The sequence below is a fragment of the Rhopalosiphum maidis genome, chromosome 1 (assembly GCF_003676215.2).
Source record: "Rhopalosiphum maidis isolate BTI-1 chromosome 1, ASM367621v3, whole genome shotgun sequence".
NCBI lineage: Eukaryota > Metazoa > Arthropoda > Insecta > Hemiptera > Aphididae > Rhopalosiphum > Rhopalosiphum maidis.
The window spans coordinates 45,118,025-45,130,835 of record NC_040877.1 but is presented as its reverse complement, the minus strand read 5'-3'; positions in this window follow the sequence as shown (position 1 = coordinate 45,130,835).

Below are 12,811 nucleotides of genomic sequence, written 5' to 3'. Positions count from 1 at the left end.
ATTTAAAAAAAATAATATATAATATTATATCATGCTCACCTGTATAATATGCTTTGAACGAAGACCTCACGAAACAACAACAATAATAATAATCAAATTATTTAATATTTATTTTAATTTATTATAATATTATGTAATAAAATATTTAAATATATTATTGTCGACTAGCTGTTGAACGCCGAATGACTCCGGTTCAGATAAGCATAGTCTCTCGGACTGTTGGAAAGTGACGCGATAGTCGACCGGAGCGACAATGTGAAATGTCACGGCGAAATTTCGTACGCCTGGTTATAAAGTAAACTATACTGGGCTGAGACACAGATGGACCAATTTTATAACGGCCGTGCGGTTATAGAATGACGCTGGCGCAAAAGAGACGAGGTGCCTAGTGGAAATTATTTTCATTGGAACATGCTAAAAGCACACACTCGCACACATTTGCGCGCCTGCTCCTACGTGTAAATACTATCCGCATATACAGGACGATTTAATAAGCATACTTATCTCATTTTTTTTCATTTTATAACAGATTTTTAGACCGGCGTATCTTTAAATTTTTGAGATTTGTGAAAATTAATTAAAGAGTGTTCTGCGGAGATACAAACTTCTATTTTTCAAGCAAATACTTCGATTTTCTATTATAACTTTTTTGGCGGATAATTTTTCAAAAAACTTGGACGTATTAAAATTAATATTTAAACATGTTATATTTGCATTATTTAACTTTGCGTGATTAGGATAATAATAATTATTTATAATTTAATATTATAATTGCATAATATGAGGGCTATGCCCTATATGATGATGATTTGAACATTTTAATAAATCAGTATTTTAGTATCAATATTTATAATTTTTTTAAATGACAAAATGGCCAAATAAAATAAATATTAAGTTTGATATATTTATTTTATATTTTACTAAAACTATTTAAATGATCCTAAATCCTAATTATAATTAGGTATTTTCTTTAGCATAAACATATTAATAACTGAAACACTATTAATTTGAATTTTGAATTAGGTAATTATAAATGTTTTCAAAAATTATGCACTGAATAATATTTTAGGTATAGTATAAAAAAGAGAAGTCCCGATTTAAAGAAAATAAATATTGCCACTTCTTAAGTAGTACAAAAAAAATCACAAAATTTTTAAAATATTGTCTAAATATAGATAGATATGTATAGAAATTCTAAAAATCAGAATTCAAATAAATTCATTATTATTTATTAAAGGAAGGCATAGGGGTGAGAATTTTTGATGAATTACTCTGTATATATATATATATATTCCATTTAAAATATAGTTTAATTTAATCCTAAGACAGTAAACTATAATTATATCTAACAACAATATAATAATATATATATTAATTATTATGGCCGTATAAAAGTCTGTAAAAAAAAAATCATATATCAAAACTACTATGATCGATAATAAAATGGTAAATATGCACCATGGTCCATTTAACGTAAGACATTTATTATTTAATGTATCTTTAATAAGTCATTAATAACAACATTATAAAAAAATATTTATATTTATATTATTAATTAATACATTTAATTGTGTGAATTGTTAAGTAAAATATGGAAAAAATTATTAAATTGTAATACCTAATCCTACTTGAATTGTTTGCTTAATATTTTATATACATATATGTACAATGATATTTAATATTTTTTCGAGTAAATAGAATTTATGGATATTCTTGATTTTACTAAATTTTTAATTTTTTTCATACTTATAAAATTTAAATTAAATTATATCATTTAACGACAGCGACGTGAAATCAATATTACATGCTATACTTGTACACATTAGTCATTTAATTAAATTTTACAATACTTAATACTTTTATAGCAGCCAAATATAAGCCGATTTGTGGTGCATGCAGTTTTGGTAAAAAAAAGTGATCTTAGCCCGTATAGGTTCTATAATATCACATTGTGAACAATAAAAATGCGTGATTATATTTTTGTAGTCATGCTTGCATAGAAAGTTTAATTTTCAATATTAGTATGAAGCGTGGGAAAACGACTATTCCGTTCAGCAGACAGTTGGGCCATGACTTCATCATACAGCTAAATTCCTGCCTTTGTCACACAATTTTTACTATTTATTTTGATAAAAGCTTGCGGTTATTACGTCAAAATACCAGTGCGTTGTGAAAATCATCGTAATCGTCATATATTATTACGTTGTAATTTTGTGGGGGGAGGGAGGAGTGGCTGACTGTCAACTGTTTTGCATTCATTGGTACAAAAACTGGTCGCTACGCTCACTACGCTCGCCAATGACTTCATTGCCGACATTGCACTTTATATTCAACACACGTTATGATGATACATAAAATACTACATAATAAAAGTAAAGACTCCGGGGCTCGGGCCTTATGGCAGTCATGTATTAACACGAGTATACAGATACGTTGCAAAGTATAGATAATCCAATACCTATTCAAACACGACATTATTTTTAAATAGTTTTTGCGTGTTTTCAAGATTAATATTTTATACAATAAAAAAATTATAATCGTTAAAAACTGCAGATTCCATTTGCATTTAAAGCTGAGCGTTCAGCACTATAAATATGTAGCACAGACGAAGCTTAAACGTCGGTTTCAATTTTTTGAATTAAAATCAACTATAGATTTGGCACAAAATTGTATTTTCCTGATTTCACAATTTTAAAAGCGTTTATAGAAGCGCCTCAATCGAATACAACCGCTGACGGAATACGCCACTGTTGCACATGTTCGATGAAGCTCAACGGCTTATAATCGTTAACAAAAAAGAAATCGCCCTTAACACCATATTCAATAGTATATTAGTTTAAGTACAAACATGATGTCTGCTGACATTGTAAAATAGACGTAAATGCGTGAAACATAAAAATATTGCGCATAGTATTCAGCTGCACAGCAGATGGCACCGAGTAACGCGTGTATTTATCATCTTGTATTTAAAATATATTGTAATGAAAAAAAATCTTCCTCACACGACGTATCGTCGTGTAGGGAGTAAAATCTGTCTTGCGACGCAAAGCAATAAATATAAAGATTCGTTGGCGTACAATATGCCGCTCGGGGTTAAATGAGGGTAAAGCAGCGTATAAAAACGTACACCCTGCGGATCGTTTGTATACTATTATGTTTGAAAGCTGGTTCGTGGAAATGATAAAAACGCATCGCTATAGAATAGGACCATCGCCAAATACGATAATATAATGATATTATTATGTACTACCACAAAGTATATAATAACAGTTTGGTAGTGGAAAGGACAGAATAAATTGTATATTTTATATTATACCTAAACAGTGACCGTCTTTCCTTGAAATGTAACAAAAGATTTGTCACGCGTGACTTGTATGTATATGCGAGTCAAGTTTAGTTTGAATGAATGGTCATGCCGACTTAATATAAAACGAACAAAAATGTGCGTGAACTCCAACCCCATATATCTCGATGGTATCGTGCGTAGGGGTGGCGACTGGCGGGTGCGGGGTGATGTTCGGTTCGAAAAGGCAGTGTACCGGACGGTATACAAATGACGTATTATAATACGCCAAGGCCCACGGTGGTTAAATAATAATCTATTATTGTATTATTAAGACTGTAAAATACTATAAGACGCACAACGCAAGAAAAATATCCTTAGAAATAATAATGCTTAAAAAAAAAAAAAATTAAAAAATTTCTTGTAATATAATATTGAATTTTTTTTATGTATTTTATGTAGGTATTTAAAAAGGACGGGCAAGTGGGTAACGCTCTGCTGTAGAGATGGAGAACAGGCCACTATAATGAATGTGTTAAATTTGAATGCACCTGACAGGTACTCCTAGGTACTTATACAAAAATCAGCGTGTCAGGCTATTTCTATTGATACTTTATTGTTTATTTATATTAAAAGCAATTTAATATTTATTTTATATTCTGAACGGAGTAATGAATGTAATGATTGATAAGTTTTTTTTCCGTTTAACATTATTTTTAAGAGCTGTAAAAATGATTGGATATTAACCTTTTATAATGTAAGTCATTTATATAAAAATAAACTAAAAAAATAAAGGTGGGCTAGTAGGTATCGCCCTGCTGTATAGTACAGATGGAGAGTACCTAGGTTACTGGTCACTATAATGAATGTGTTAAATTTGAATGCACCTGACAGGTACCATTGTATACGAAAAACGATTCTGAATGGAGATGATTTGTCAGTCTAGGATAATTAGTAAGATATACTATATTATTACCTATCTTTAAATTGTAATGTATCGTTATTTTACGCGATTTCGTTAAAAATTAAATTTTATACGCTTATAACATTTTTTCGATATTGATGCAATAATTTTTTTACAGATGTTTGAAAAAAATGTTATGGAGAACCTTGTATTGGGTTTTTTAACTTTAGGTATAAATCACAAAAATGTTATGAATTTTCAACTTCAAAACTCCATGCAAATTTTCGCAATTTTGACATATTTTGTAAACATTTGAATTTTAAATGCTTATAAAAACAAATATTGTGACTAATGATTTTTGATTTTTTTTTTACTGCAATTAGTACAACTTATAATAAACCTTGTATTAAATTTTAAAGATTTTTTGGAGTGCCAAATTTTTTTATAGGTATTTCAAAAAAAAGAGTTAGAAAAATCAAAAATTGTATTTGTCTAAGAATAGCTTAAAAAAATTCTAAATATTTTGAAAATTTAATCATAAATAGACAACGCTAATATAAACATTTTGTGAAAATTTAAAATATTTACTATGATTGGTTTTTGAGTTACAGCAAAATAAAAAAAATCGATTTTGTCAAAAACTAGATATGCGTAAAAATTCTCGTTTTTCCATTATTTTTTTACGGTTTTTCCTGACGCTTTTGAAAATTACTGAACAATTTTTTTTTTTTGACCACCCTAAGTATCAACTTGATTCATTTTCCTTTTCAATGAGGAGCTAAAGTTAAAAATCAAAGCACTATTACTACTTCAAAACGTGATAATAGACACAAAAATAAAAAAAAACAATTATCATTATAAAATAAATACATTTATCGCTTCGATTAGAATCTAATATATTTTCAAGTGCCCACAACATGCACGCTAAATTGCTAAGTATTAGTCACGTACTCACGTATACAAATGTATAAATTAAAGTAGGTATAGTAAAACTGCTTACCCAACTTATCTCGTTCTACAACTATACAAAAATGTCGGTGTTGCAAAAATCATCATAATATTATTATATCATGATTTAAAAAAAATAATTGAGAACTTACAAACTTACTAACAAACATTTCAATCGCATGCTAATACTTACTTTAAACAAAAAGTAATAGGCTGCTCTCAAAACTTAGATTACACGGGTTTTAATCATATTATTATTATTATTATTATTTGTCCACTACTCCACTATATGCCTTACTCCTTAGTACTTACACCGCAGAACCAGTGAAGATGAACATTAACTGCGTAATCTTAATTACACTATATTATAACCAATATATATCACTTACATCCATCCCACCGCCCATGTGTAAGTTTCAAAGTTGTCAATTTGTACAATTTTTTTTAAAAATTCGGAATGCGGACACTTTTTACGGTTAGGAAAAATATTACGTTTCAAAACTCGGGTGCTGTACTAGTATATACATAATATATATGTGTTATAAAATATATAGTTTAATAAAAAAAATTAGAAATAAACATAAGACTAATAGGGGATGAACGATATTACTATAATATGAAATATTTAACGAGATTATTTAATATTTTATATAATATATTATGTGTAACAGACAACAATGTTTTCTGTTATTGCTATATGTAGGTATTTAAATATGCACACAATAATAAATTAATGTGTTTCCAAACTTTTAAGAACACATGTGGCATATGTATATAATGTAAACGTTGTAAACAAATCTGAAGTCATGACATATTACATTAAAAACGTTACAAAGTTTCGTACAATTTCTACTATTAATTGAGACCAAAACTCATCAAAGACGGTTTTTTGATTATACTGTGTATTACTCATGACTGTAATATATTATTTATCAAGACTTGCTTATATTATAATATATACCTTTTTTATAATACTACAAACTACAGTGTCATTCTACAATATTCATTTTTGCCAGACCTAAAGTTAAATTTCCGCGTTTTGCATTTTATAAATGATGAGCCATACAAAGACGGAGACACTATAATTGATAATTTATATTAATATTGTTGTACCTTTGTTAATTAGAATTTATTATTACGCTCGAAAGTTTTGCGAGTAATATCATTTCAACATGTTTGTTTTCGCCCTATACAGGTTAAATCAATTTACATTTCTTACCGCAGTCCAACTATTTTTAAGCTCATATTCTGTTGTTGCGTATAAAATGTTTTATGAAAAACTGAATTTTCTGAAAAATATAATGAAAAAGCGTTCATTGTGTAGTATAGTACAAAATCGGAATCGCGGGTAATTCAATACTCTTTAAGGCAGAATTGATAACTTTATGTGCATATAATATAATAATATACTATTACAATTACCGGAGTATTATATAGCCGATTCCTTTCTGGTATACAAATCAGACGTTTCTCAAAAGAAGTTGGTATGCAGACCATATTATTATACACAACATTATATTGTGTTGTAGGCGTAATTGAATACGACTATACAACAAGTGTGCAATTACTCGGTAAATACACACTATCATTCATTATCATATTATTATACCTAAAGGTATATGCGATAATAATATAATAGAATAATCTAAATTATAATTAGTATATTATAGGCACAGCAGCAGTTGTGAGTGTACACAAATATAATACCATACGACGTGAGCAGTGAGCACGTGACCCTATATTTGAGCAGGCGGCGTTTGCGAATGTTTGTCTTAGTCCCACTTCGTCTACATGTTTCGCAGATGAGTATAATAATATATAGAACCGCATAGGATTCGAATGCTGTAATGATTTGGTACACTGATACACCAATCATAGTCATATCATATGCACAAATATATGAATCACTACCTATCCATCATCATAGCGTTATTGGAAATATATTATTTAATTAGCATTCATCATATCTGTAAAATTTAGAAGTATTTTGATATTTATAACTGGAAAAATTAATAAATTATTTGATTTATTTTTAAATATATTGTATTATTATATTGACTGCAGACTAAGTTATTTTACTCGGTATAACTGCGAAAGCTGATAATATTATAGAACTTAGAAGCCACGTGTTCGTGTCGGTATTACCGTGAGTATATAATACAAATATCGTGTTTTTATTAATATGGAAATTGTGGTAAATGAATGTGATGCAAAAATGAAAAATATATGATAGTTTTGAGTTGATTAAGTTTAAGTAGCTTGAAACCCAATAAACAATATACATATATATTATATAATATTATCATAATAAATCAGTAACCGCATACTATCCAGATATACTAACCCTAGATACACTTGACTATTGAATCACTATAATTTAATTAAGTGAAGTGGCGTTAGTGAATTCGGCGATTCACATGACAACATCACACTGCAATTCCGCATCTACCTATCACCTATGTACCTTTTCGTTCACACGATTCCACACAAAATGAATTTGCAACATTGCCGGAGAATTATATTTCAAAATGATTTATAACAATTATTAGAAATTTTAGTTGAATGCAAAGGAAAAAGAACGTATGGAATTCACCATAAATATTAATATTAATAAGTATAAATAAAATAAAATTTATATAATTCGATTTTTTTCACGAGTTGGTACTCGATAATAAGCAAAAAAATTAGAATAAACTAATTTTAATTATTTATTTTAACTAATTTTTGCTATTTTTAGATTCTGTTTGATTCTGAGCGGAGTGATGGATGTATTGATTTTACAATGATGTATGTATGTGTATTTGTATACAATAAGTAATCGATAAAACGATTCAATTTTCAACTTAAAGGGTGGTTTTGGATAAATAGTTTGGTTCTAGTTTGTTCTTTAAAGAGATCAAAATTAAAAATTCTCTGTACTTTTTTTATGATCAAAAACATTAAATATAAAACAAAAAAATATAAGGAAAAACAGGAAATTCACGAAAATCCAATTTTCAAAAAAATTGTTTTTAATGTCTTAGTTTATTTCAAATATTGTCATTTTCAATTTACGATAATATTTTGGACTATATAAGAACTATCTATAAGGAACTATCTATATTTTTTTTATGTTAATAAAAAAATTATACGATAGGTGGAAATTTTTAAAATTTAATATAAAACTCCTCAGAAATTGTTAATTTCTCAATTAAAAATAACAAAAATCTATATTCACAAAAATTATTTATAAATTACAATCGTTTAAAATTAGAATTTTGACAAAACTCGTAAAAATCGCAAAAATTAGTAAATTATTTTACAGTAAGAAGTTCATAAATAATTTTAATTTTATACCTAAGTTTTGAAATGTAATACAAGATTCCTCATAGTTTATTCATACTGAAACCATAAAAACTAAAAAATATATTAAGGTTGACGAAGTTATTTATTTAAACGGTAAATAAAAATGTAATTATTTTTTTTAATTAAAAAGTATTATTCGTGGGAATTTAAAAATTTTACGTATATTATATTATTATGAATTTTACTATACGCTGTAACATTATTTATTTATTTTAAAATATTGAATTATTATTACACTATTATTTTGTTTTATTTTTTTATTCATACCATATGAATCTATATTTATTATTTAATGGCATTTACATTGACCAATAGATGTAATTTATTTTTGAGTTATATAAGTTAATGAACTATGATATAAATATATATAATAATTAAATATTTATTTAAAAATAATAAATAAAATATTTTCGGAAAAATTATATCAACCAACCGTAATATTAAAATTAAATTAAATTACTTTAATAGCTATATAAAAAAAAAAAAATCGTGAAATATACTTAGTGATATAAGCTGACAGACTGTTTCCGTTCTGAATCGATTTTCGTAAAAAATTATATATTATTGAATTCAGACACATAATTCAGTGATCCACTCGACATTTTAATGTACATCGTACGCCGTACAAAAAAAGCGGTACCCAAGTACCTACCTTTTTAGTATAATACAATTGAACTTGAAAATAAATTATTGTTATTTCTATATGTATAATATATATATGCATAATTACCATTATTATCTTTAATTATGTTGTCATATTCGTTGTTGTAAAAAAATTAAAATTAAATACCTATCACATTTTTCACATTTTTATTATTAATAATTTGTTTTATTAAATCATTAACTAATTTATTTAGTTTAAGTGTGATGTAATTTGAAAACAAAAAATCATTATTATATTATATTCATATCACCTTCATATCCGGTAACGTTGTAACGATGTCTTTACGGAATTGTTTTACATTCAAGTAAAATAAAACATGTTTTGTACAACAAAGATTTCTGGAATCGGGTAAATAAAAAGTTCTCTATTGTGAGTAATTTTATATCGCCAGGTGAATTGTGGTTTATTAGAATGATGTACGAATTGCTACCCGGGCTTACCGTTTTATACCTTTAAGAAACTTATGAAATATGCCGATTATTGAACTTATTTAATATGTTTCGTTTTATATTTTATTTAAGACCAATATAAAATAAAATTACAGCTTCATATCAGACTATTAGCATTACTCAGGCAATACCACGAGAAGGTTGACTAAGTTGTATACTAAAAATGTATTTATTGTATTAGTTCTAGATTATAAATTTATGAGAGTGTCATCATTTTTTTTAACCCATAGCCAAGTAAAGTATTCACTTATAATCCTTTAAAGCCTCAAATTGTGAACCACCATATAAATTATCTTTAAGTCTTATCGACGCATAAATCAAAAAATATATTATATTATTATTTCTATAAATTAAAAAGTGAATGAGTACTCCATCATAGTCCATAGTAAAGTTATTGTAATATTTTTTTTTTCTCTCTGTAGCTGACTGAAACTAGTGGTACTCAGGTATAGTTCACGGTTTCCCTACATTTTTAATAGAAGATAACAATTATCGACAGTAAAATATATGGCCTGTATCTACTTATTTAATTTAAAAAAATTAGAATCTGGAACGTAACATTTATAGGTATACGTTATACATATACAGATATACATTAAATGTCTTATTTTGATACCCTTCCGATTCAACTTTTTAGCAGTGTGTATAATAGAAAAGGCACATTAAAATGTATTATTTGAAAAAAAAAATGCTGATCAGTGTTCATTCAAACTCATATTTTAATTATATTTAATTCACACAATAATATTAATAATAATAATAATAAAGACAAAATAATAAATAAATACCAATAATTGTAATATTTATAGTTATTATAAATAATTAGAAAATGAACATAAAATACATTGTTTTTCTGTGTATTAACTGTAGATTATTATTGTATTATATTAATTTATTATAATCAAACGTTAGTTAGGTATTTAAATTAATGTAAAATGAATATAATAGTGATTATATAATAAATTTAAATTGTATTTATATTAAACAATTTATATAATAAAAATCTTAATAATCTTTAAAAACACTTCTAATACATTAATAGATTAACAATAGGTATACGGTATACTAAACGCATTTTCTAAATTATATTCAAATGATTCTTTATTAATTTATTATTGTGATTATTCAAATAAATTATTTGTACTTGATACTTGATAATTGATAAATATTCATAAAAGTATTCACTTTAACTTTGTACTTGAAAACAAATGCTCGTGGATATAATTGTCTAATTATTATTTATTATAATATAATATGAAAGTAATAGTCTTCAAAAGCACACATTTAAAAAGCCGCAGTGAAATCTTGTGTATTATCTCATAGGTATACTTATAAGTTAAATTTGTGCAATGTACACTTAATAGGTACATGTAATTTTGCAATAAATTCTTTCAAAATATTAGTATAATATGTAGAGACTGGAGATATTATAAATTTAAACAACCAATTTCACATACGTCTATAGTACGATAGTATAGTTGTGAGCGTGCATTTTTATTTTTAGTAATTGTATTTTTATTGTCAAATAACAGGTAGATTGTTTTATTGTATTAGTCTTGTGACTTTTCGGTCAACTTGAATAATTATTAATTGTCGATTACATTATGGAAATATAAGGTCATTGATTGATTAATGATTAATAGTTATAAAAAAAAAGTTTATTCGAAAAAAGTCATATTACTGCAATTTAATGTTTATTTTGTTTAAAAATGTATAACTTTTGTACTTTTAAATTTTGTATTGTAAAATCGGTAGTTTAATTTTAAACGTGCATGTTATATAATTTTTTTAACATATTGCCAGATTGGCTCTTAATAGATAAAAAAAATACAAGCTAAATAATTTTGTTGTGCGCCATAAACCTTAGTTAAATGTTGTTTTTAAATTAAAAAATACGTTAATTATGTAAATATTATTTTTTTGTATTTTAGGAGGTAGATTTAAATTACAATTATAAAGAGTATATTATAGTTCAAAATTAAACCTATTATCGTTGAGTAATAATGTAAGCGAAATAATAGTTAAGGTCCATTATATTACGTGTATGGACATAATAGTAAGAGTATATAATAACACCAATTTACAAAATAGATAAATAGAATCAAACCTTAAAAAAGACTAATTACTGCAATAAATTATTCTACTTAGTACTTAACACGAATAGGAATAAATAATACATCGCCAGAAGCTCGTAAATGCAAAAGCCTAATTAACTTAATAGTCGTTTAAACTTTAAATATATTTTGAAATAAAAATGTGTAAGATTAATATTTTTTAAAACACTTAGACACGTAGTCGTATCTTCTAGATATATAGGTGTGATAATATTTACTTATAATTTTAATTATTAAGTTATCATACATACAGTTGAAAATTATGTATGTACTTGTATGTATATACATCAAAATATGTGTGAAAGAAGTGGTGGCTTTAAACCATTCATTTATTTATAAAGTCCTTACTCCTAAAAACAAATTTTTAGTTTTTTAGTATGATAGAATTAATTATTTTTGATGACATTTTTTTTTTTTTTTTGTAAATTTATCATTTAAAAATATTAATAACTATACTTACGTATGCGTATAGGACATAAATAAACTGAAATTCAGAAATTATTTTTTATCAGAACAATAATATAGTTAATAAATAATTTACTTGTAGTAATTAGGTTAATCTTAACAAAGTCTAAAAATATATAAATAGTAATAAAACACTAGTTTCGTGTTAAATTCAAAATTATTTTTAAATCCAATAATTTCATATTATGTATAACTACCATTATTAGAAATTTAATTAAAACTATACCTATTTTTTATCAGGTTTATGTATTACAGCGAAATACTTGAAATGATTTTCAGTATTATGACGTTATATGAGCTTGGAAGGTAACCCAAATATAATATGCATAAGCCCAACTTTAAATATAGATTTTTGCTAATTGTTGACACCATCGGTGAAATTAAATATTAAGTATATACGCGATAATTGAATTACATAATATGTCATGCAGATTATTTTCACTAAATTGAAAAAGATAATAGTGTTAATAGATTTTAAAACGTGTTGAACAGCATTATATCTTATTGCATCAACATGCTTTGAGGTTCGTCTCAGAATATTAATGATAGAACATGCTGGACAAAAATGTAGGACATAATAATATGTACCTGTGCAATACTATACTACTATACTACTTGTTCATCAGGCTATTCTAACTA